The following is a 27,165-nucleotide window of genomic DNA, read 5'->3' as shown; positions in this document are numbered from 1 at the left end:
GTGACACTAGAGAAGACTGGAAAGCGCACCCTGCTAGGGTGCCTCGATGCGCGCCCGCCGGAGAGCGGGCGCGCATCGAGGCACCCTACACCCTGCTAGCTCCCCTCCCTTCGCCCTGGCAAAGCAGCCGCCGAGTGCCCGGCCGGCCGGCCGGACGCGCGCAGCCTCCGCCTCCGCCGACGGGGTCACTGAACTGGGACCGACGTCACGGTTCACGGTCGGCGCCCATTGGCTGTTCTGGTCCCCGGCACGGGAAAAATAGGTACCGAACCCATCGCTCCGCGGGACGGCAGAGCAGGCTGTCCGCGGGAGAAAAACCGGCTTGCGCGGGAAGCGGCACGCGGAAAACGTCCAGCGTTGCGCGTTTTCCCGCTAATGTGAGCGCGCCTTTATGCTGTCTTCAGTGAAGCAGTTGTTGGCTGCACTCATTTAAGTGGTTCGCCCATTACACCACAAATGTGACTTTAGTAAAGGATTGAGCCATTCAGTCATTGTGTGGTAGACAGTCACATTATAAACAAGGAACACTGCACTGTTTTTCACAAATTTCAGTAGTTGTAAGTTGTGCTAGGCAGTGATAAATGTGATCAGTACTTGCAGCTCTACATTATAATTATTTAGAAATGGTAGTAGACTGCTTTGCTGCATAACAGTTGAGAGCTCTACTTCGTCCCACAAGTGATTTGCAGCACTCTGAAACGTAGACCGCTCTCATTTAATCTGGGTCAAGGAAGACAGCAAATAGCCCCTGAAATATTTCTGCAGTGTTGTGACTGTTTTTGAAATAGTTATTGCAGTAACTGAAAATATATTTTATGATAGCGTTTTGAAAGTATGGGGAGCATTTCATTCACTGGTCAAATTATCACTGAAACTCTGCACAAACACAGCACTGAGGAGGCCTGCTGCAAAGTGGTGTGCTGCCATTTGTGAACATGGCGTTTGTAGCTGGTGGACATTGGTGCACTTTCCATCCCAGTGTGGAGCCACCAGTCGCGGGGTGAGGGCCATGGACGAACACGTTTTTGCAGTGCATACCGTTCTGATTGGCTCAGATCGCTGCAGCCTTCACAGCGCTGCAAACGGTTGTGATATAGGCAGAACTGATTCGAGGGGCTAGCACACAATGCTAATGTTTAGCATTATTTATAGGTGCACTGTGCTGCCTTGTCTTCAGATCTTGTACTCATCACTAACTTGGCAGGCATTTTTCCCCTCTTTAGCACAAGCAGGTTAAATTGCATACGCTTTGAATCACATTTTGTATAGTGCATCATGCTGAGATAGCCAGTTAAATATGAGCTCAAAGACTTACTTTTTAGCTAGTTATTCGGTGAACTTATTAACACGCGATGTAGAACTTTCCAACTAGTGGTGTTAGATTCAAAGTTGTTATGAAGACATAGTGCGTAGATATAAAAGATATATGTTGTAGATGTAAAAAGATGCTTCTACTGTGGTATGATATGGCCACAACGAAAGGACAGCCTTTATGAAAAATATACAGGCCATTAGGTTTTCTTCATAGCCATTCAATGTGGCTAGTTTTGCATTGTTGCCACTCCAAATATCTCTGATTGGGCTAAATTATCATCATTACTCTGCTTAGGCTTAGACACTCCTGACATACCAAAAGAGCACCATTATAAGGCCTAGTAGCCACCTGCTGGCCTGTATGAGTGCACAAGATTGTGTTTTGAACACAGGAGGAAAGAAATTTTGTGAGCAAGAGGTGCGGTGGTGGCCATTGCAGCCGAAAGCTCCCATGTTCACCCGGCAGCCATAAAAAAGGGATCCATGTTGACCTGAGTTACAAGGGCTGCTGGTATCAGAGGGGCTGGGCACTCTCAAAATTTGCCACCTATAGTTATATTATCATGGTAGGCCTAGGAATGTGAAAATGGGTGTACTTGTTGGAGGACAGCATGCAGTAATGGCAATCACTGTCAGTTCTTGTCTTGAGGGAGGAGGAAAGTTTGGGAGCTTTTTTACTTTCTGCTTTATTGACCTTGAACTTTGATTTATTTGCAGGCTGACGGCAATATTGAAAAACTCTTCACAACATTTCTGTACAGAGGACATGCTACTATTCAGATGAGACGGCCAAAGCATGATGTGTTCATTACCGAGGTAGGTAGTAGTGAGAGGTATGACGATAACTTCCATCATACTGTACCTTCACCATCATTATCTCTACCAAGGTAGGTGTATTTCTGCAGGGCATTATGGCACTTTTGTGTTGGCTTTATAATTTGCAGGCTTTATATGAGTGCAGACTTCTCTGGACCACCACAAGTCAGTGCATCTTATGTGGACAAATCTCAGTCTGAAAGCCCAAAGGAGTTGTTAGTTATCCCATCAAATTGTGAATTTTGCTTGAGAAAACATAGTGACAAGGGTGCCTGGGAAAGAAAAGTTGTGTGTTAAAGTGCAAATTTTCATAATATTGGGAGTTAAGTTTTTCTGAATAATACTAGGATGCGGTGTTCATGAAGGAGCCCTGCGACATAAATCAAGCTTGAGTTCATCATTCTTTGTATGCAAAGTAAGGGACACTGTGATGCCTGAATGCCCAAAGATATCGCTGAAATCGTAATATTAATATTTAAAATTTTCTCCAGAAATGCTTGTTTCAAATCGGCGGTGTCAAAATGCAGTGGCCATTTTTGGCAGTGGAAATGAGGTGGCATCGAGTTTGAGTGCTGCTTTTTCGGTTGGTTGGGCATCCAGTTTGAACCAGTTGTTCCTTTATACTCATTAATTTGATAAAAATATTATGTCTCTGAGTTCCGTAAGTTTTTTGCATGACACAAAAACTGAAAAGAAGCAGGGAGAGGGAACAAAAACTAATAAGTACGAAGCTAGGTGCAACACTTTCCATTTCACTTAAAACTTTCATGGACACAAGTGCTGTAGTTCAAACCACACTGAGAAGGCAGCAAAATAAAAATGAAAGCCAGTGTGTCCACGCACCTTGCCCAAAAATGTGAAGAGGAAAGCCAGATAAGAGATAGGAGGCAAGGTTGTAGAAAGGGGGTGGAAGGAGCAGTGTTAGCCTTCCAATCCTACCAACAAAGAAACATCAGGGAGCTTCCTCTCTCGAGTTAGTCACCCCGGCCCTGTCTACAGCATGCAAGCTTCTACTGCCTGTGTGCTAGGTGCTGTTCTGATTGGTAGTGCCCAATCTCAGCACTGGGTGAGTAAAATAGGCTAGCGAAATGCATTTTTGCCTGATCTTTTTATTTTAAATTTTCAAAGTGGATTAACTTTCGTTTAAATGCTCCGAATTCAATAATTCTTTTTGTTCTGGTCTCTGGAACACATGAGGAATCCATTTAATCAGATTAATCAGCACTGAGGAAAACATCGCGGTGCCCTTTCAACACATAGTCCCAGGGGGTTTGGACTTTCTAGTTTTTATATAAAAAAATTTGGCAAACATTTTCCGGTGTTTATTTCAGAACACAAGTTTTGGTTTTTTTTTTGGCCGGTATTATTTTCAACAAATGAGTTACTGACTTTTTTTAGTGATCTAATGTGACAATCTTATGTGATCAAAAGTCATTTACAATCTATCTCGGTGCTTTTGTCAGCATGAACAGTTTGTTTACCACTAATTATATTAACTGCAAAGGAGATGAGATTATGAGGTTAAGAATTTTGTGGGGATAAGGTAGCTGCAGCTGTCACAGGACAGGGTTAACTGGAGAGATGTGGAAGAGGCTTTTGTCCTCCGGTGAGCGTAGTCAGGCTGATGATGATGATGAATCATGCAAATGAGAGTACTTGGAGCTTAGCTTGTAGACGGCATTGCTATCATCATTAAAAAAGGGCCGTAATTTAAATGAGATAGCCGACAGACAAAAACGCAGATGGAAGTCTACATCTAAGAACTGGGTTGACATGTTATCGTTGAGTCATTGTGCTAGGTTGAGCGAGAGAGTGCGGCATCACATGGTCTGCATGTTGATGACGGCAATGGAACTGCTGCTCAATTGTCATTGCAGCCAGAATATGGTATTTTTTTCTGTGATGCCCAAGCACGGTTTAATGTCAGTGTCATACACGCAGTTGATATACCTACTTAACCGACTAACTGCTTTAAGTGGGTGATGATAGCAAGCAAACGGTGCTTAGCTAGCAGGTTGCCAGGAGGTGGGGCTTCCCAGTCTGCAGAGGCATGCAAGCTAATGGAGCAGTACCTCAAATCACACGACTATGCTGCCTATCCAGCAATTCCCTTGTAGCATCACATCCCTGAATTCCCTATGAGTGTAACTGATGATTAACAGTGAGCTTTAGCTTGACTTTGCATGCCAAGAATGCTGATCTCTTTCAGTTAAAACCGAATTTCAGAAAACTGATTTTGCTGTGCTTTTATCCGCTCTCTGTGGTTTATACCAAACAGCCCAAACTCTGTTCATAGGCTTGTCTAGCATAGGTTTTTAAGACATTGGCTCCTGTGTGCATCATTAACACTTATCTGGCTTTTTGTGTCTTGAATGCCCTTCACTTCCCTTAACACCGTCAAAGCTGTTTTTTGCAGTGCTTCATTGCACATATACGCCTCTTTATTTCTAGATAAAACTCACTTTTTCCCAATTTTTGAACCACAGAAAGTTCCATAAAAGTTTTGTTAAATCTAATATCTGCTCATAAATTGCTTCCTTAAAGTGTATTTTTTCTGCTGCAGACTAATAAACTGAGGCACTGTGTAGGTGCCAACAGCCACCCTAATCCCATATGAGAAAGGTCTTCATAGGTAATTACTGGTGAGTTCATGGCTGTGAACTTCATTTTAGATGTCACTCGAGGCAAGGCTTTTCCTGCAGATGAATCTTAACGGTGCTTGTTAATTGATAGCTCCTGAAACACAGGTTGGTGTCATTGTATTCAGTGCTACCTATATGCCAATGTTGCCTTTAAGGGGTCCTGAAACACAACAGAGAGTTATCGCACTGTGGCGATGTACTAGCATAGCCATATACCAAACTAGCCAGGTGTCTGGTGCATATGTGCAGTGGTCAGGTTGGCCACTGCACATGATATCTGCCACTGCATATGTGCAGTAGGTGCCTCACTAGTCTGGTATGTCTCTACTGATGCTAAAACCCTTTAGTTTACTAAATTTGCTGAATATGTGGGGTACGATTGAGGGCTACCACTTGTGGAATAAATTACCACAAGAGTTCTTCGAAGTCTATTTGTTATCCATAACTAAAAATTTCCTAGGCTTCCCCTCTGCTCTCTCCCTTCCTACTGTAGTGTAGCATACATGCCATCACTGACACTGTGAGGTGCTTGTGGCATTCCACCTGGTGGCTGCTTTTTTGTGCTTTTTTTTGTATGTACAATGTGATTTTTACAGGCTGAGCTGGACAACTTAGCGGGAATGCTTGGCGTGCTTTTCTGCCGCTCTGATACCATTAGCAGCTGCTATTAGTAATGCGGAATGAACCCTTCTAGCTAACAGTAGTCACCTCCTAGCTGTTACTGAAAAGTAGGGGTGCGCGAATATTGATATTTTCGAATACGAATCGAATACGAATATGAAGAAAAAATGGCTTCGAATATCGAATATCTGGTCAGCACTAAAAATAAATTCAGAAAAGATAAACAAGCAAACATTGTTGTTCATATTTTTTTCAAAATAGTGTATGGCCTTTGCAACTGAAATAAACAAAACTAGACTGCCTGAGCATCGTATAAAAAAAACATGATGTGCGCAGAAATGTATGCTGCTTAATTGAACAGCATAACAGCATCCAACCTGTAATGTGGTCAGGCCAAATGAAATCCATAACATGACAAGACTGGAAACAAAAATAACATGATGGCTAGTAAAACCTCATTAATTAGGAGTTCAAAGAACTGACAGAAATGCCCGTGTTTTCAAAGGTCGATTTATAAAATGCCCCGCGGCCCCGAAAAAAAACAAAAACCGACAATGCGGTAGTCTTATGAGGCGGCTCTATTGTGCAAACACCTGTAAGCCCTAGACGAGTCGCCCATTTTAGTGTGCTAGAAGAACAACACAAATGTAAGCAAGGGGCCGGGGAACACATACTGGCGTCGGAATGGCGAGACTGCCTCTAAAAAGGAAAAAAACATGACCAGCGATGCGTCAGTCAGCGTCTGAAAGCGGCACGGTGCTGAGATTGGACTACTGGCGAATGCACGGGCCGACAGTTACCATTGCCACGGGCGAGAAACCAAAACTACACGGCCAGGTTATTTTTTTTTACCTAGTGACAGGGGCCATCCGAACGTTGTCACGCCTGCCGTTACGCCCACTTAAGAGGTGCATGGGTTACAGTGCACCATGGAAAAGGTGGGGTTTTTACAGGATCGCTTGCCCTGTTGTGACACCTCAACTCGCCTCGGGAGCCTCACGCGAAATTCCGCAAGTAGGCTTTCCCGCATAGCGTAGTTGACCAAAATAACATGGCGGTGGTCACGCTCAGAGAGTTAAGATGACAGAACGAATGCCATTGGTGTGGGCATTAATTAAATAACATATTACGGAAGGATAACGCGCTTTCGCGTTAAAATTGTTAGAAGCGAGTCGTCCCCCATGTTGTTCGCAGCACGTGTGGTATGTGGGAAAGCCCACTTGCGGAATTGCGCACAAGGTCAAGCCTGGCGGCATCGGAATGCGATCGCTCCACGCGATAAAGGATGGAGAAGAGAGAGAACAGGGCCTTTATATTGCTTTACTGGAACTTTAAACTCTATATTCAGATAATTTTTTTGCCCAGACATTGCGCTTTTGCCACAAACAAATTTACGAAAGTCGGCGCGGTATACGATCGCTGCCGAGCATTCGGGAATTTTCGAATATTCGGAAATTCACGAATATCATTTCTCGAATACGAATATGAACCGAATATGAAACATATTCCTTTCGTATTCGAAATTTCGAATATTCGCACACCCCTACTGAAAAGCAGTGGATATGAAAAGCACCTTATTGGTGAAAAAACAATGGTAATGTGAAATGGCAAGGGAAAGGTAAGACTATTTTCTGCGCAGAAAAGTATAAGTTTTCATCTATACATAAGATAGCTGTGTTTTGCCAAGATGGTGATCGGTGCGGGATGTAACGATAAGTACAGATCGCTTACAGTGTGCAAAAAAATGTTTCAAGGCCCCTTGAACAGTGGGCATTCTCAATTTGGACATTGGCATTGAAAGGTTGGTCTCATCATTAAGAGTATAGGTAGCAGCTATATGAAAGAGAACACTTATTTGCATTCAGTCAGTAGTAACACTTGTATGAGCGACAAGCACACTCACTTTTTTTCTGGATAGTTTTCTTCAACACAAATAAAAACCATACACCATACGACAGGGTATTGTAGTTGGTGAAGTCCAGAAGGGTGTCATCATCATCATCATTGGCCTTACTACACCCACTGCAGGGCAAAGGCCTCTCCCATGTCTCTCCAATTAACCCTGTCTTTTGCCAGCTGCATCCACCCTTTGCCTGCAAACTTCTTAATCCCATCTGCACACCTAACCTTCTGCCGCCCCCTGCTGCGCTTACTTTCTCTTGGAATCCTCTCCGTTACTCTTAAGGACCAGCGGTTGTCTTGCCTTCGCATTACATGCCCTGCCCAAGCCCATTTCTTCCTCTTGATTTCGACTAGGATGTCATTAACCTGCGTTTGTTCCCTCACCCACTCTGCCCGATTCCGGTCTCTTAACGTTACACTTATCATTTTTCTTTCCATGGCTCTCTGCGTTGTCCTTAACTTAAGCTGAACTCTTTTCGTTAGCCTCCACGTTTCTGCCCCGTAGGTGAGTACCGGTAAGATAAAGCGGTTGTACACTTTTCTCTTGAGGGAAATTGGTAAACTGCCACTCATGATCTGAGAGAACCTACCATATGCGCTCCACCCCATTCTTATCCTTCTAGTTATTTCCCTCTCATGATCCGGATCAGCTGTAGCTACCTGCCTTAAGTAGACTAAGTACAACTTCCAGGCTCTTGCTGCCAACTGTGAACTGCTGTTCCCTTGCTAGACTGTTGAACATTACCTTGGTTTTCCACATATAAATTTTTAGATCTAGCGTTCTGCTCTGCCTGTCTAACTCATTGATCATAATTTCTGGTTCACCTCCTGAGTGACTCAGCAAGGCAATGTCATCAGCGAATCGCAGATTATTTAGGTATTCTCCATTTACTCTTATTTCCAACTGTTCCCAATTCATGCCTCGTAATATCTCCCGTAAACAGGCGGTGAATAGCATTGGCGAGATCAGGTCTCCCTGCCTGACGCCCTTCCTTTTTGGAATTTTATTGCTGACTTTATGGAGGACTATAGTAGCTGTGCAGTTGCTATATATGTCTTCCAGTATTTTGACATACGGCTCTTCTACCCCCTGATTACGCAATGCCTGTATGACTGCTGAGGTTTCCATTGAGTCGAATGCTTTCTCGTAATCAATGAAGGCTTTATATAGAGGTTGGTTATATTCTGTGCATTTCTCTATAACGTGACCGATAGTGTGAATATGATCTATTGTGGAATATGCTTTATGAAAGCCTGCGTGATCATTTGGTTGATTAAAGTCTATTAAAGTCTAAGGTTGCCCTGACTCTATTAGCGATTACCTTAGTAAATACTTTGTATGGAACGGATAGTAAGCTGATCGGTCTGTAATTTTTCAAGTAATTTGTGTCTCCCTTCTTATGAATTAAGATAATGTTTGCATTCTTCCAAGCTTCTGGTACGGTCGAGGTCATAAGGCATTGCGTATACAGGGTGGCTAGTTTTTATAGCACAATGTCCCCTCCATCCTTCAACAGATCTGCTGTTACCTGATCCTTCCCAGCTGCTTTTCCCCTTTCCATTGCTCCTAAGGCTTTCTTTACTTCCTCTTTCGCTACTGGCAGGATGACGCATTGCTGTGCACTACTGTCTTTCTCATTAACACTGATTACATTGGCTACTGTACAGATTTGTGTAGAACTCTTTGGGTACGTTAACTATCTTATCCATATTGCTAATGGCATTGCCTTGCTTGTCTCTTAATGCATACATCTGGTTTTTACCTATGCCTAGTTTCCTCTTCACTGCTTTTAGGCTACTTTTGTTCTTTAGAGCATGCTCGATTCTCTCCATATTAAACTTCCTTATGTTGCCTACCTTGCGCTTAATTATTAACTTCGATAGCTCTGTCAGTTCTATTCTGTCGGTAAGGTTAGACGCCCTCATGCTTTGGCGTTTCTCAATCAGATCTTTCGTCACCTGAGATAGCTTTCCGGTATCCTGTCACACTGTCCTACCGCCTACTTCTCCTGCGCACTCCGTAATGATGGCTGTCAGATTATCGTTCATTGTATGAACATTGAGATCGTCTTCCTAAGTTAAAGCTCAATATCAGAAGAGTGTAATGAGCCAAATTATGGATTACGAGCCCCATCATCTATGAAACAGCATACCTCTCACCATGCCTTTGAGCACTTCAATTTTTCTGCCACCTCGGATGTAGTGAATATAGAACATTGACTCACAACCTGTGATATGTGAAGGTAGGAAGTTACAACTCCTGGTCTTGCACACAAAATTTCTAGCCGCTGACTTACAGGTCAGACATTGTGAGCAACTGGCCAGCTTAAAACCATGAGCAGCAGTAGGGAGTTGCAACATGGATGGAGAAGAAACAAATGTGTTACTGGCAAGGTGCCTCCAGCACCCCAGTGCCAGGCACCTCTAGGGTCAGCGAGCTGCATGCTTGAGACCCCTGTTAGCAGGTCATAGAACAGTCATGGGAGTGCTACGAATGCAGATTTATAATGAAATCTTATGGTAAAAAATGAATCTAAGAGAATGAAGAAATGAAGGCTTTCTGTAAAAGCCTTACTTACCTTAAAGCAGCAGTACTGCTTGTGTTCCTTGAAGATCTCCAGTAGGTGACATATTTTGAGGAATTCCAATGCTTTTAAAACTCCATGAACATGAAACACATGCACAGTTCAGGTGCACATGGATCAGGTGCAAAAGAGCACACAACAACGATGATGTACGTGAATAGCATCTCATCAGCCTCGAGTGCATGAGACTCGCCTGGTCACCAGAAGCATGGCTTTCTAAATATGCCTGCTCCATGACTGGCATGGAGCATTAATGTCATCTGTTACTCTCTTCATGAGATTAAATATTGTATCCGTCAGATATGGTTTCAAAGCTCCCAACTCCTTGTCATATATCATCCTGTTGTCTGGCAGTATATCTGATGCTGCTATGCTGTACTACTTACGTGTGTGGCTTCTGAGAAATCCTGGTTCTTCAGATCAGCACCTTACCTATGTTACGAGCAATTTTTTTTGTCTCTTTTACCCCATGTGCTTGATCTTTGTAGGACATTACTCATAAGTAAAATAATTAGTTTTGTGGCAGATTTCACTTTTTTGTATTCAGTCATTCTTGCAAGCATATCTGTTTAATCAGAAGTTGTAACATTTCTTGTTGAGAGTTCATTTGCTAAACTGATTATGATTCCACTGCTAGCATCACGCCTGGCCTCAGGTTTGTCCAGAACAAGATTAAACTGGAGAAGTGAGCAAGAGTGAGGCAACTAGATCTATTTTTGAACTAGTTTTTGGTGACCCATGTATAAACTGATAATGAAGTGGCTAGTACACTTTCATGCCTGTACTCTGGAACATTTCAGAGCAGGAGCTGCATGAAGCTGCTGTTTGTCAGTTTTGGCCAGCCATAGCTGTACAAGAAATTGCAAGTGTGTTCCATGTACAAATGTTAGCACAAAATAAGAGACAATCACAAGACAAGCGCGTTGTCTTGTCCACCTTTCTTGTGATTGTCTCTTATTTTGTGCTAACGTTTGTACATAGAACTATGCACCAACTAGCCCAGCAACGAGTGTTACTTGTGTTTCATGTTCCCTGCCTCCATGCACTTTTCTGCAAGCATTAAATGTTGCCTTTGAAACAGTCCCTGAAGCGCTTATGTGGGTCCATCGCTGTGATTCTTTCTATCACTTGCCACTTTCCATGAAGAGTGTGGAGCAAGTTTTGCGTCCTGATAACTTTTTTTTGAAATTGAAAGTTTTTAGGCTGAAATGGAGGCTTGAAGCAACCTCTTATGCACTCTATCTATGCACTTTACCTCTATGCATACCATTGTAAGAGTGTGGGCAGCTGTTGGTGACACCAGTGGCACAGTGCATTGGTGACCTCTTCGTAGAGCACTGTGTGTGTACTCTTCAGGTGTTCATTCATCTTGGGAAAGAAAAAGAATTTGTATGGCGCACTGTCTGGGCTGTAAGGTGGATGAGCCAAAGCAGCTACCCTTATTGTTCTATAATGACATCATTTGGAGATTGGTGTACTGGGCACGGAAGTGCATCACTGATGGTGGGCACAATATCAAAAAATGATGCTCTCTTGGGATAGTGATCATTTTAGACTATAATATAAATGTAACATCTTTCAGTTCTATCACCTACTAAAGAACCTACAGCCTGGAAGGCAATACAAAACTTATTGAGCACTCTTTGTATTATGCCAGGTGGTTTTCTTCTTATTTCTGCAAATTAAATGCCAGCATTGGCCAGGTTTCTTGTGTAGGTGGAGAGGAGTGCATCCTTCATAAGCACATTATCAGGAAAGGATGTATGAAAAGTCACACAGCAATGGCTGTTGGTAGGCTGAGGAGGCTATGCATCACACGTGCTATGCTCCATCTTTAGCACCGAAGGGAAAAGACAGAGAAAAGGCAAGTGTAGCCAAGGATGTTTCAGTGCCATTTTTATTTGAACGTTGACTCAACAGGCATTAGAATCAGTGGTTCTCTTTCCTTTACACAGGCTGACATTTCAGAGCTACGCCAGTTCCTTTGCTTGCTACGTCAGGTGCAGCGTGGGGACATTCTTGACCAGTGTGTGTTCTCGAGGCCCCCTTCAAAGGTCACTCGGACCCAAGAGGCATTAGTTGTGAACAGCCAGCACAAATATCCACCTCAAGGATTCCCAAGTACACTGAAGAGTTTGAGGATTGAGGCAAGTTGAGTCTACTGCTGCATTTTTATTTTGTGTTGCAGTCATGCCCTCTGGGAAGCTAGGCTATGCTTTTTTCTTTTCTACTACTGATGTGATGAGGGCAACAAATTTAACTGTCATTTTAGTTGACACTTGGCACACGACATGTTCACCGTGTGGGCCCACACTGGCTCCCAAGAATGTCACTTGTGTGTATATGCAAGTGCCTTTGAATAGATAACGCTCCCGAGTCAAAGCAAGATAGCAAGCTGGGCAAGTTTTGTCTCAATGTCTCAACCCCAGAAGTGCAACGTCAGACGGTGCGGTGATGCAGTTTCATCTGATTCTGGCCGCCTGTCGCATGCCCCGGCTTATTTTGCCGCCGGTTGTTCATGAAATAACTGGTGAAGCTTGTATTAATTATTTACATGCTTAAAAATGAAAGCTGGTTAGACAATTAACTCATTTCGTTCTCAATAATGTTTTGTTTTGTGAAAATGTACCTTCAGTAATTTTTTTATGGAATTCAAGCAGATATCAGAATAAGTTGCGCTGCTCACGCTGTGGCCACCTAGCCCAACTTCCTCTTTCTTGTCCGTCACCGCGTGCCATGGCCTGCAAGCCAAGCGCGGCGCAAGGCGCGCTACAGGGCTCCCCCCCCCCCCTAGAGCGGAAGTCACAGGATGCGCCCAGCGGATATACTTGGAGGAAGTTGCGCACAATGGTGGCACAGTCAAAGCGAGAGCGAGTGGACAGCCGACGGGTAGAGAAGTGGCAATGTAGGCTGGTTTGCGGCGGTCAGCAGCCACAACGTCTTCACGGACGTTGGCGTCTAACGTGAAGGTCTTCTGCGCACGATGGAGGGCACGGAACGGTCCATCGTAGGCCAGCGTGAGGGGAGGATGGATGTGGTCACGGCAGATGAAGGCATGGGTGCAGGAGGCCAGGTCCTGGCTGACGAATACGAACTGAGGATGACGGGTGGCAGAGATGACAGGAGTAATGTGGCAAAATGTGTTGCACAGGTCTCGGATGTAGGTGGAAGCATCATCGATTAACAAAGGGGAGGAAGGGAAGAAGAATTCCCCAGTGAGATGCAGAAGAGCTGCCGAGGTCAGCCTTCAGTGCTGAGCGAATGCCCAAGAGGATGAAAGGAAGGTGGTCAGATTGGCGTTCCCTTGGCTGCTAAGTGGTAAGGGCAGCCCTCAGTTGTCGATGCACACGTTCCACCGTGCCATTGTTCAAAGGGTGGTAGGCGGGTGTATGGATGTGGCGGACGCCCAGAATATTGACAATGGCAGTAAGCAGGGCCGATTGAAATTGGCGGCCACAGTCAGTGGTGATGACAGGCGGACAGCCGAAGCGCGAGAGCCCCAGCAGGCCATGAAGGCTGAAGCAACGGTCTCAGCCGTAGTGCCAGTAATGGGCAATGCCTCGGGCCAGCGGGTGAAACGATCCACACATGTGAGTAGAGAAGAGGCTCCACGTGATATCGGGAAAGGTCCAACAGTGTCTATGTGAACATGGGAAAACCGCGCGTCGGGCGGCCAGAAAGGAGAGGCAGGCGTGACAATATGCCGGTGAACTTTGACGCGCTGGCAGTAAAGACAGACAAGTTCGTGCCCAGTGGCAGAGGTCGACATCGATGCTTGGCTAAAGGAAGTGAGATGTGATCAGCTTCTGTGTTGCACAAATACCAGGGTGGCTCATGCGGTGTGGTTTTTTGAAAGTGGTGCGACGGAAAGCCAAAGGTACGTAGGGGCGCGAGAAGCCAGTGGATGTCTCGCACGTAGTGAACTGGGAGGAAAACGGCAGTGGACATTCGACGAACTACAGCAACGTAGATGAGGAGTGAAGACAACCGTTGCACTGTGCAGTGCTTCATGTCCAGTGGTGATTCGAACGCCATGGCACTAACACAGGAAAGCGCGTCAGCAGCAGCATGACGGAGATCCACCATAAAATTGGAGATAAAATACAGTTGGCGGATCTTGAGTGCAGTGTAGGTGCTGTGGTTCCTTTGGAAGGCAAACATCAGGGGCTTATGGTGCGTGATGATGTGAAAGTCCTGGACCTCCAGGAAGTGGCAAAACTGCTTGATGGCGAGGTACACAGCGAGCAGTTCTCAGCCGAAGGTGCTGTATTTATTCTCAGGTGGCTTCAGCTTTTGAGAGAAAAAACCAAGAGGCTGCCAACTAGAGACGTGCTGCTCGAGAACTGTGCTGATGGCATTGCTTGAAGCGTCGGTGACGAGGCACAGTGGAGCACCAGGAACTGGATATATGAGCAAAGTGGCGTCGGCGAGCGTCTTCTTGGCAGCAGCAAATGTAGCTGCAGTGTCTTCAGTCCACTCAGGAGGCGCAGCAAAATCATTTTTGGTAGCCAAAAGAACGGTCAGAGGCTTCAGGAAAGAGGCACACTTTGGGAGAAAGCGGCGTTGAAAGTTCAGCAGGCCCAAGAATTCTCTGAGCTTTTTAAATGACGTGGAGCTGGAAAATCTTGAATGGCTTTCACTTTGCTGTCGAGAGGCCGAATACCTTGTGGAGTGACAAGGTGGCCTAGGAACTCTATTGTAGCTACGCCAAAGAGGAACTTGTTGAGGTTCATGACGAGCCCATATTCATCAAGCCGGTGGAAGAGGGTGCGCAGAATAACTTCATGCTCAGAACCAGATGAACTTGCGACGAGATCATCGATGTAAGCAAACACGAAGTCGAGACCTCGCGTAACCTCATTGATAGTTCGCTGAAAAGTCTGTGCCGCGTTGCATAAGCCAAAAGGCATCCGCACATACTCAGAGGCCGAACAGTGTGGTAATGGCAGTCTCTGAATATCAGTTATCAAACTGATGAATCAGAGCTACAAAAGCTATCAACAACAGCACAAAATTGCTTGATGGTTGCTTTCCTTCTTGTAGCTGTCTTTTCTAAACTACTCAAGTGTAGCTATTTACATGCTGCCGTGGGACCCTTTGCACAACCTGCTTGTCCTATTGTTTATGTTTTATAACTCTATAAGTGTGTTTTGATATGACAGCCTTGACTGATATTAAACCATTATGTTGTCATGTTGTCACCTTTTGTAAGGCTAGCTTTGTGGGACTTGTAAGCCATCTTGAAGGTGTGGCATTCATACCAAGACGCACATGGGTCATTTCTTTCAGGGCTGCATCATGGTCCAACCTGGCAGCGACGTACTGGCACTTGCCAACCTTTCTGTCTTGAACTTGAAGGCAGACGGGATATATGCATTGCCGACCGAAATGAGCAACCTGCCTTTAAGGTTCTTAACAGTATCAGAGAACCGTATCACGGAGCTGCAGCCTGAACTTTTTGAAAACAGACTAAGCAGCTGCCTGCTGTGCCTTGATGTTTCCAACAACCAGGTGAAGTTATTTTCAAGAATTTTGGTTTCTTAATGATGGAATTGGGTTGAATAGCAGCAAAGAACTGCCTTTGGCGAGAGAGAAAATGAAATTGCTGGGGGCTGGGTTCACTGAAGAGTTTTGGGAAAGGCGTATGTGCAGAATTGTTGCATGACTTACAATTTTCTCAGTTCAGGAAGTTATGACTTCAAGCATATCATCTGTTCCTATAGTTAGTTTTCTTGCACTGCACTGGGCTTCGCTAAGACAAATCTAGCTCGCATCGGTTTAGCTCATTAATTTTTTATGATGTAAAGATATTTAACAAGTGAATATCACTAATAGGTAGCACACAAGCCTTACTTACTCTGTGCCATCTGTACATGTTAGTTTGTCTTCTGGATTCCAACCAAACTGTTGGTCATGATTCTGTACATGTGTGCATGGAAAAGTCGCTGCTTGGATTACATTGATGCTAAGGCAAGCGACTTCGGGGCAGTCCTGTGATGGCCCATATGTTAAACACCTCTGGTTCATCAAGTCATATCCCCCCCCCCCCTTTTTTGTTGTGTTCCTGCAGGTTAGGTGAATGAAATAGGCCATCAGTCATGAAAAGAAATGTTGTAGTCAGACCTCATTATCCCTAGCTCAGTTAGACATGAAAGAGCAGTCCAAAATATAGCTCAGTTACATTAAATTAAAATACTGTATGGTATTAAATGAACATGGTTGTGTAAATTAGAGTAGTTTATTTAGCAAGTTAAGATCTTTAGTAAAAGTAATCAGCGAAGTAATCGCTGACCTTGTTTTGCTTCATTCACACATTAGTGCATCGTTTGGTAGCATTCCCTGACACCAAGAAGGTGTGGTCGGTTTCCTTGATCATGCAGTAGTTCTGTACTATGTCTGGAACGGCTAGTTTACTGAGGCAAAAAGCAGAGGTTCAGCCAAGTTATGTTTTTTTCTTTAGTGGCTCGCTGACTGCAATAATAAAGCATTTACGATAACTTTACTGTTAACACGATCTCTGGGAAATCATTTAGATCTAGTGCCATTCAATGCGGCAATAGAAAGTTTCAACAAATGGCTCAATCTTCAGTCATGCCACGTGGCAGTGTTACTGCCTTGCAAACTGGAAAGCCACAATCTTTGGTAACCAAATGCAATGTGTGTATTCAGGAAAAGCCAACTTCTAAAGCAGGTTGAAGAAGCATCGAAGGGATATAGACACGGAATTTCAAGGACCGACAAGGGATGGACTGGTTGTTTCCTCAGCATATAGGGACACCACCCAGCAAGTCTCAATCACTAGCATTCAGTGGAATGTAATTTAATATGATTTTCATTATTGGCTGATGAGCAGCTTGAACATTTCCTTCTGCACAGAAATTGACATCAACTGTCAATTTTACTGAAATATAATCTGATTACTGATCATTACTGAAATTTCAGATTACTGAAATGTAATCTGAACAGAACAAAAATCATGATGTGGAATCTGACAGGCTGCTTGCATGGTGGATGCATGAGCAGATGAAGTTCTTCTTATATATTTTTGAGCCCACATGTTCACCAATGCTGCAGCAGGCTGAATGTGATGTCACACAAGTGTTGCACACTGGCACTGACCTTAACTCAAACTTGTTGTAAAAATTGGCTCGCAGTTAATTTGCTTAGCATGATTACTGTGGTTGTAGGGATCTTTCAAAGGAAAAACTCCATCCCATAAAAAGTTCCTGTCTATATCCCTTTAAATGTGCCCTCTTGCACAGGGCAGATATTTCTGTGCATGCTTCCATGCACGCATAATAGTATATGTGTGCGCATATATGTGTTGCATAGGATGTGCCATACGTGTTATGTCACTTAGATGCATTGCAGGAAAAAAATTTATGTATGTCAATTGTAAAATGTATTTCATTCTAAGATATAGTATGTGTATTCAGCTTTGGATCAAAAAGCCTTTAGGAAATGAAATGCATAAATGAAATCTATAAAGCTTATAGATGCCTATCATGGTACTGCTTCCACAATCGCCTCTTTACTTTGGTGTGTAGTGTAATTTTTCCTGGACTAGGAGTTACAGTGTGCCTAGTGTAACACTGTGGAGTTTATTATTGAAGCCCCTTATGTGTTATGCCTTACTTGTCGTGTTTAAAATACTTTTAGACTTTTGAACTATAATTGTGTCACAGCATAACACAGGACCCTTAAACTTCATCTGTGCAGCTTACAGTTCTACCAGAAACACTGTGCAATGCACGCAAGCTGATGTCCCTGGCAGCTGGACGCAATCGTCTTCACAAGCTACCAGATGGCCTTGGTGATTTGCCTGACTTATGGATGCTTGATCTAGCCAGCAATGCTCTCACGGTAAGTTCTTTGCTGATGTGCCTGCTGCAGGCAGGGTATACCATCTAAGGGTGAGTGCAACAACAAGAGACAGAAAGCATGGGCTGGACAGGCATTGGCTAACAGCTAGACATTTCATTTAGAAGCTATAGACCTTTTCATAAACAGGTCGAGGAGTGCTGCCATATTGTACACTGGACGGTGCTTGTAGTACAGAAAGAGTTGAGGATTAAGCTCCCCCACAGTCTCGGCTGTCGTGAAAAGGTCTCTACAGTGTTCACACGCATGCAGTGGTAACATCAGTGCAGCGTAGCAGCGAAACAAAATGTAAGTGTGTAACCACGTGCACAAATCATTACACTTTTATGCTTAAAATGAAATTGCACCTTTGGCGGATTTTGTCAGAACGGTGCCTCTGTTTCAGACACACACTCACTAGTACATACAATTCTTTTTTATTTTGTACATGATAGGCTTTGATGGTGTTGTGTATGCAGTAGAACTTCACTGATATGATCCCGGTTAAGATAATTTCGTAGTTCATATGCTCAAAATTGCAAGTAATATAAATGTCTCATAGGGTTACACTAGCTGTTTTTATTCTGGTTAATATGTTTCCAGATAATGTGATTTCCCGGTAAGTATCTTAAAAATTTTTCCAATTCTGATCGTATGGTACATTCAACCAACCATACAAACGTGCACATACAGATGAGCGGGCTGACCCTGCGGACACACAGCATCAGCAAAAGCCCAGTTGTAGTTGGCCACCAGAGCGGCGTCTCCGTAATGTGCCAATGCAATGGGGACGAAGCATCCGAAAACGGCAGTGCGCAAGAGCTAGCTGACCCTGGAGGTGCGCCACACGAACAGCAAAAGAGTAGCAGCAAATAGCTGCCACTGTGGCTTCTTCCTAGTGCATCTTAAAAGGACCATGAAATGATGTTTACTGAGGCTAGGAAAAGTGCACTAGCGATCAGTATTTCATCACTCATCACTGCACCAGAAAAATTTTTAAGCTAAGGGACCGAACACCGACAAGAAAGTGTCATGAGATTATGGTGGAAATGAAAAGTTCTTGCCTCATATTGTAAGGATTGAGCACTGCAGTAGCAAAGAAGCAAGGATTTATAATTTTAATTTGGCAGTGAAAATCACAAAACTAACTTAAGTGCCATTGTGCAATGAAACCCTGCCATTATTAGTGTACTCCACCACGTGACCACATTTCGGTAAAATATCACTGATTTGTTTTATGTGCACAGCGTTTTTTTTTTTCTTTCAGGAATGTTCCTCATGTTGTGTATACTGCATGCTCTCTTCAGTGCCCCATTTGATGAAAAGCAATGCTCCCTTCGCATCGCCGATGATGTGTCGCACTGCTTTTCATTTATTAGATGAAGCGGCAACCACGCTTCCCTAAAACCTTTGTCAACAACGCGTATGTCCCTGGTTCTTTGCAACTATGGGATTGGAAATTAAAATGGACCCTTGGGCCACCATGGTCACTTAGTGGTTATGGCGCTTTGCTGCTGACTGGAAAAACGCGGGTTCGATCCCGGCCACGGCAGTCACATTTGGATGGAGCCGAAATGCTAGAGGCCCGTGTACTATGGAGTGTCAGTGCACGTTAATGAACCCCAGGTGGTCGAAATTATCCGGAGCCCTCCACTGTGGCACCGAGTCACTTTGAGACGTTCAACCCCCATAAACCAAGCATTAGAATATGACCATCAAAATCATTTAAGGTTCTCTTTAAGATGGGGTGAAGCATTCAAAAATGATGGCCATGACAGTGAAAAGCGTGCTTACTTCTATCAACGTCAAAAAAACAGGGCATCTTTTTCAGTGACTGCTGATCGCTCTTTTTGCAAAGGAATACTTTGGATATGCAGTTTTTATGCTGCACTGTTTCAATCAGTTGACTGCACAAATGACCACAAATGCAATAATCACATAGAAAGAAAAGGAACTACCACTGTCCCTTCTCAATGTTGAATTGTAAAAAAGACAAACTAGCAATAAGAAGGTATGCTCGCTAATCTTTCTCATCTCTAAGCTTGTTACAGTCCAATTTGCCAACCTTTTCTGTCGAACATAAGGAATCTCAAGCAATTTTTATTTCAAAATGTTTGAGCATCATTATCATGAGTTTTGCATCTGCATCGTAGTGAAAAAAAATTACCATTTAACTGTCCATATTACCTTTAGTATAGTGCTTATTTTCTGACTGGCAAAATTTCTGGGCCTGAATAAGCTCACTGCATTGGTGTTTGTTGTAGTATATTTCTTTTTGTTCCACTGCCCTTCTCTGTGACCATTTTTTTTTTGCAGTTTTAAAAGCAGCCCCCTGCATTTAAAGATGTGCTTCATTGAAATCCTTTAGCCTGTGATGAGTGATACCTATATGTAAACTTTGCAGTTGCTACCAGCCAGCCTGCTGAAGCTGAGCTGGATCTCTATCTGGGGTAACCCTTTGAGTTCTACTGCTGGACAGCCCATGGAGCACACTGCAGCTTCATGGCAGGTACCCTTGCCTCTGACTGAGCTGGCGGCCCGAGCTGTTGTGGCTGTAGGGTAAGAATTTTTTCTTTTCTTACAAATCCTGACTTACCGCATGAAGAAGCTCCACTGAAAGTTTCACAACTCACTTTAGATTAGCACTGCAAGAGTGTTTCTCTCTGTTCAATAAACTGGGCTACAGTTAAAAAAAAATGAAAATTGGTTTTGTGGAAAGGATTGGGTGTAGTTACTGTCTTACTTTTTATTTGATGCCCATACTAGGCTGTGAGGAAGGGACATAAGACGGAAGGACAGAAGGAAGAGAGAAAAGAGAGAGGCATCATAGTGGTGGACTTCAGAGTGATGTAAACCACCTAAGGTTCCCTAAAGTTGCACTGACATCACATAGCACACGGGCACCTCTTGTGTTTTGCGTCTATTGAAACATGGTGGCTGTGGGCGGGATTGAACCCACGTCCTCGAGCTCAGCAGCCAAGTACCATTGGAGCCACTGTGAAAGGCCTGCAGTGAAGTCTATGAAGCTCACCCCCAAACTTAATGGACTAAAAAAAATAGAAAAAATTATTTGGAGGATGACAGTGCAAACGGAACTTAGTGGATTCTACGGGGACCACTGCGACTTTTACGAGGCAGTGTAATTGCTTTAGCAACCTGTAATTAGTGCATGCTGTTCAATAAATTTTGCAAATGACAGGAAGCAAGAACCGCACATGCTTTTTTTGTAAAGGTTTATGCTTAAACTGTTCTCATATTCAGCAGAACATTGAATACCAGAAAACGATGTCATGAAAGTTGTTGGCACTCTGCCTGAGGCCCCGCAGGGGGGCGTCTGCAGCTTGCAGGCGTTAGTGAGTGGCGACACCACGGGTTCCCGAGCATCCGCAGGGACATCCCCGCAAGGGAATGATAACAGTGCATCACCATGGACCCGAGCACCCGTGCTTAGCCGTGCGTGGCATCGCCGTGGCTGGGGAAAAGGGGATCCTGGTGGTTCAGCCGAGGCCGAGCGTTTGGATCTTTAACGCCCGTCAGCGGAGGCAACACACCACTTTGGCCCCAGCTTCCTGTAGACGGCACCTCCGGCCTGACCCGCTCGGGGGAAGTTGGCAGTCGCCTTTTCCTATCCTCCCCTCCATCTTTCACTTTCCTATCTCTTTCTCACAGCTCTCCTTTCTCCTACTCACTTCTTGGTTTTTCCTTATTTTCCTGGCGGCGAGGGTTAACCTTGTGTGACTAACTACCTTGAGTTGCATCATATTTGGTTATAGTTAGGGTGTACAGCTGGCGTGGACAGGACTTGCTTGCAAGTTCCTGTCTCGTCCCCAAGTTGGGCTTGATGGTGGGTGGCTGGCACCGTAGCCCAAAATCACACTTATTCTATGGCTAACCTTCTTTCGGCAACTGATCGCCCTCACAAGAGAGGGTGGACCGAGGTAACTCAGAATTTCATGAAAAAAAAGAAACAAAATTTCCCTAAGTTTCAGGTGATTCATAGTGAGCAAACTGATAAATCTGCTAGAATAATCTCCCCATTCATTGTAGAAAAATGTCTGACAGGTGCCTTGGGCTTTGGCTACAAGGTTACAAAAATGGCCAGTGGAGACCTCTTACTGGAACTCCGAGATAGCGTCCAACACTCAAAACTTTCCAACACTCTGTCCATGGGTGACATCCCTGTATCCATATCTGCCCACCGATCCCTCAGTACAGTCCGTGGTGTAATTTCAGAGAATGATTTCCTCCACCTCACTGAACAAGAAATCAGAGAAGGGCTTGCTGAACAAAACGTCGTTGATGTCCACAGGATAAAAATAAGAAAAGAGGGCAAAGAAATTCCAACAAAGCACATAGTCTTGACATTTGCACATAGTACTCTCCCATAGTCTTGACATTTGCACACAGTACTCTCCCAGACTCAATTGAAGTGGGTTATCTAAAAATAAGTGTGAAACCCTACATTCCTAACCTTCGACGATGCTTTAACTGCCAAAGGTTCGGCCACGGTTCAGTGAGTTGCCGCGGTCGTAAAACTTGCGCAAAATGTGCTTCAAAAGATCAGTCTTCTGATGACTGCGACCGCGCCCCACGCTGCGCAAACTGTGAGGGAGACCATGCTGCATATTCCAGGGCGTGTCCGTCCTGAAAGAAAGAAAAAACAATAATCACACTCAAAACTACTGAAAACATTTCTTTCAAAAAGGCAAGAAGGTGATGCACACACACAAGCACATTCTCCTTCACAGCAAAAACAAACTTCCCAGATGTGGTGCGTGGGCGCGGCGCACCACAACAGGCTTCGGCACCTGTCTAGGCCACTCGCAGTGAGCCTGTAGCAGGGCCATCCGTGCCCCCCGGTGAAGTAGGTAACACTATCCCACCAACCCAAAAAGAGGCCTCGCAGACCCCCATGTCTATGGCCCCCAAGACCTCCTCCCACAGGTGGAGGTCCAACTCTAACGTCCACGTGCCCTCTGCACGGTCGTCCAGCGCCTCTGCAGAGGCGATGGACACGACCTAGGGCAGCCCCGTGCCATCCACGTCGGGTGGTCGGCGGAGCTCTCTGGATCGGTCAAATAAAGACAGGCCCCGAATCAAGGGGCCATAAAGAACTTGATCTAGTTTTTAACTACATAGAAAAACAAAATTAAGATGGCTTTCATAATGCAATGAAACTGTAGAGGACTTACGAATAACTACAGTGACATAAAAGATATCCTAGGAGCACACACTCCTGTGGTGTTATGTCTACAAGAGACAAATTTAGGGCCTCAAAACAATAATTTTCTTAAGAATTATACTGTTTTCCGCTGCGACGGAGAACAGGCGAGCAGGCTGTCAGGAGGTGTGGCAATTATAGTGAAAAACAGTATCCCGGCTAGTGAGCTTAAACTAAGAACAAGACTTGAGGCTGTAGCAGCCACTCTGCTTGCACATAAAACCATTACAGTGTGCTCTGTATATATTGAGCCACAGCTGAAAATAACGCTCCTTGACTTCGAGGGTCTTTTAAAGCGGCTACCAGAGTCATACCTGGTAGTTGGCGACTTTAATGCACATTCTCGTTTTTGGGGAAGCGAGAAAACTGACGCTAGAGGGCAGCTCATCAGGGATTTTATTCTGTCCACTAATGTCTGTTTGCTGAACTCGGGTAGACCCATATACTGTTCCCCATCCTCGGGGAAAATGAGTGTTTTAGATGTCTTTTAGTTCACCGTCTGTTTTTAGCGATTTTAACTGGAGTGTTTTAAACAGTCCATATGGAAGCGATCATCTCCCTGTTATAATAGGTCTGTCATCCTCGCCAACAGTTATTCCAACAAAACCGTGGTGTTGGAAATACATTTAGCTGATTGGGCATTGTTTAGAAAAAAAGCCAGTTTACAGGATATAATCTTAGAAAACCACAGCATAGATGAGATAAATGAAATGTTCACGACATGCATTCTTTCTGCTGCACATGTATCGATTCCAAAATCCACAGGAGTGGTGTGCCAGAACCACAAAGTTTGGTACATACGAGAATGTAAGGAGGCAAAAAAACTGCAGAATAAAGCTTGGGAAGTCTTTCGCAGATACCCAACTCATGAGAACCTTATTTTTTTCAAAAAGGCGAGAGCACATGCGAGGGGTATCCGGCGCAAGGCTGAGAAAACATCATGGCAAACTTATGTCTCTTCTATAAACAGCTCAACCACATCAAAAAAATGTGGGAGTAAGTTCGAAAATTAAATGGCCGCTACTCACCTTTCACAATTCCTCTTTTCACAACACCTGGTACACAAACGAATTTAGGGAACAGGCAGACATATGGGGGGAGCACTTCGCTGTAGTTTCCAGTTCATCAGACTATACGCAGTCATTTCTAAAACACAGAAATATAGCCGAAAAACAAAGGCTCCCAACAAGTGGAGGTGCTAATGAAAAATACAATGGTCTTATTAAACTCCAAGAAATCAACACTGTACTGTCTGCCGCTAAGAAAACTGCTCCAGGACCCAACCAAATACACTATGAAATGCTTGCCCATCTTTCCAAGCCTGCTGTTGAGGCACTTTTAAGATTCTTTAACAAAGTATGGGTTTCGGGGGAAAATACCTGAAGCCTGGAAAAAAGCTATCACTGTACCGTTCCTTAAACCTGAAAAACCCCCAGCCTCTTCTAGCAGTTATAGACCGATAGCCCTGACTAGTTGCCCCTCAAAATCCTTTGAAAGTGTCCTTAATATAAGATTAACGTTTGTCCTTCAATCCTGTGAACATCTTGATGCCCATCAGTGTGGTTTTAAAAAGGAATGCTGCACAACAGATCACCTAGTCCGTCTTGAAAATACTGTTCGAGAAACTCGTTCATAAGCAACACTGTCTCGCTGTATTTTTCGTTTTAGAAAGGGCATATGATATGGCCTGGCGGTTCGGGATTCTTCAAGGCCTTGCCAAGCTTGGCATCCGAGGAAGATGTTGAACTGCCTAAAAGACTTCTTATCTAACCATTCATTTCATGTCCGCCTGGGTACAACCCTTTCGAGAAATTTTATTCAGGTTAACAGAGTACCTCAGGGATGTATTTTAAGCACAACTCTCTTCGCTGTGAAAATGAACTCTCTTACGAAAATAATCCTAAGGTCCGTTATGTACTCGGTCTCTGTGGACGACCTTCAAACAGCTTGTACATCCTCCAATGTATCAGCATGTGAAAGACAAATACAAATAACAATAAATAAACTGGCCACATGGGCGGACAGAAATGGTTTCCGGTTTTTCCCACAGTAATCGGTGGCAATTCTGTTCTCACTCAGACGAGGCATACAAACAGATCCTACCCTACACCTGAACGAAATAGAGTTACCAGTGAAAAATGAGCATAAATTTCTTGGTATAACATTTGACAGAAAGCTCACTCTCCTACCTCACATAAATGCGTTGAAAAAGAAAGTTTCTCGATCCCTAAACATACTCAAAGTGCTGTCGAGAAAACACTGGGCAGCCGATAGGACATGTCTCTTACAAATTTACCGCTCGGTAGTACGCTCCACCCTGGATTACGGATGTATAGTGTATAGTTCAGCGAGGCCATCATACCTTAAACTGCTAGATCCAGTACATAATTTAGGCTTGTGTCTTTCCAATGGTGCATACAGGACGTCGCCCATAAACAGTCTATATGTAGAAACAAATGAACCATCACTTACAGACAAAAGAACGATGCTCACGTGTTCCTACATTCTAAAAATCCGTTCACTACCTAAACACATCTGTTGTCATATAGTCACAAAGTGCCCATCCAGAATACTGTTTAACAACAAACCGCAAAATACCAGGCCACACTGCTCTTGCGTTTTGAAGAGATGTGCCAAAATCTCTGCGTACTGGACACATTGCCTGGCATTGCTGGAAGACGAGATCAACTGCCGCCATGGTACAATTTCCCGGAAATCTGTGATCTCACTCTTACACATTTCGGCAAAAAACAAACTCCACCACAGCATATAATACAAGAATTTTTTTGCACTCAAGAAAAATACAATACTTGCACAGCTTTTTATACAGATGGCTCAAAAACAGATTTTTACGTTGGAAGTGCAGTTGTACAAGGGAATCGCAATCATACAGTGAGGCTACCACAGTGTGCATCAATCTTCACTGTCGAATGTTACGCTGTGTCTGTAGCCATTGAACAAATAGCAAAAGAGAACCTCACAAACAGTATTATTTACACAGACTCCTCAAGTTTACTTAAAGCTCTCCACTATAAAAATGCAGTCATTCCTATACTAGGTGATATCATACACAACATAGTAATAGCCACAGCTAAAGGACAAAACCTAAAACTCTGCTGGGTACCGAGTCATATCGGAATTAGAGGCAACGAGAGAGCAGACTTCTGCGCTTCTCAAACATGTGACAAGCAAATCAAGAAAGCAAATATTCCATTAAAATATTGCATTAACTTAATACATCGTAGTATAAGAGTCCGCGTGGGACATCAAAGTAAACAAACTACACAACGTAAAACCAGTTATAAGTGAATGGCAGTCCTGCACCCACCAGGAACATTTTAAGGAAGTGATTATCTGCCATCTTCGTATAGGACAGATGCACCTCACATACAATTTCCTGCTGACAAAACAAGATAAACCTGTTTGCGAAAAATGTGTACATGAAGTTACGATTAACCACAATTTAATTTCTTGTGTGAGGCTGGAAAAAATAAGGAAAAAGTACTTAACTCAGTTTTATAACGAATACATTCCTTTCCATCCTGCACTGCTTTTAGGAGATGATGCAATTGTTGATATCGTGTTTTTAGCTTTCTTAACGAAACGGGATTTCTGAAGAGAGTGTAAATTTTTTACCCACTGGTTTGCTTGAATTTTAGTACACCTGAGTCACTTTCGCATGCCTGAGAAGAAGGGCTGAGGCTTTTATTTTGATTGGCTGGGAGCCTCAATATCCTTGCGCAGCCAAGGAAAGCCACTGAGGTTACCCAGCCCTCTTTAAAGCTTTTACTAGTAGCTATTTCTAAAATTCGTGTAAGTGTTCACTGAGTAGTATTAATGTTTGAGGGCCTCTACACCAGGGATGATTCTTACATTTCTATAATATTCAACAAAAGACTTTTCCTATACCTTGTTCTTGGCACATGATGGCCTCAGTTGCCTATGTGCCATAATACCCCACACAACCCAAACTCTGAGGTAAAAGAAGTCTTCATCTGCACAGGCTTTTGAAACATCTTGGATGTTACTAATGCTTAAAGAATCTGTTAACAGACATGTAGACTTCGCATGTCCTTACACTTCGCCATATCTTCTGGTGCAACAAGCATTGGTGGCGGGCATGGTTCAGTGGACGATTGTCTTCACATGCCCCTTGGCTGAAACTGTCATAGCCTCGCACTCTTCTGGGATCTTTTTTGTTGCT

This window comes from Amblyomma americanum, chromosome 1 (assembly GCF_052857255.1).
Source record: "Amblyomma americanum isolate KBUSLIRL-KWMA chromosome 1, ASM5285725v1, whole genome shotgun sequence".
NCBI lineage: Eukaryota > Metazoa > Arthropoda > Arachnida > Ixodida > Ixodidae > Amblyomma > Amblyomma americanum.
This window is presented reverse-complemented; position numbering follows the sequence as displayed.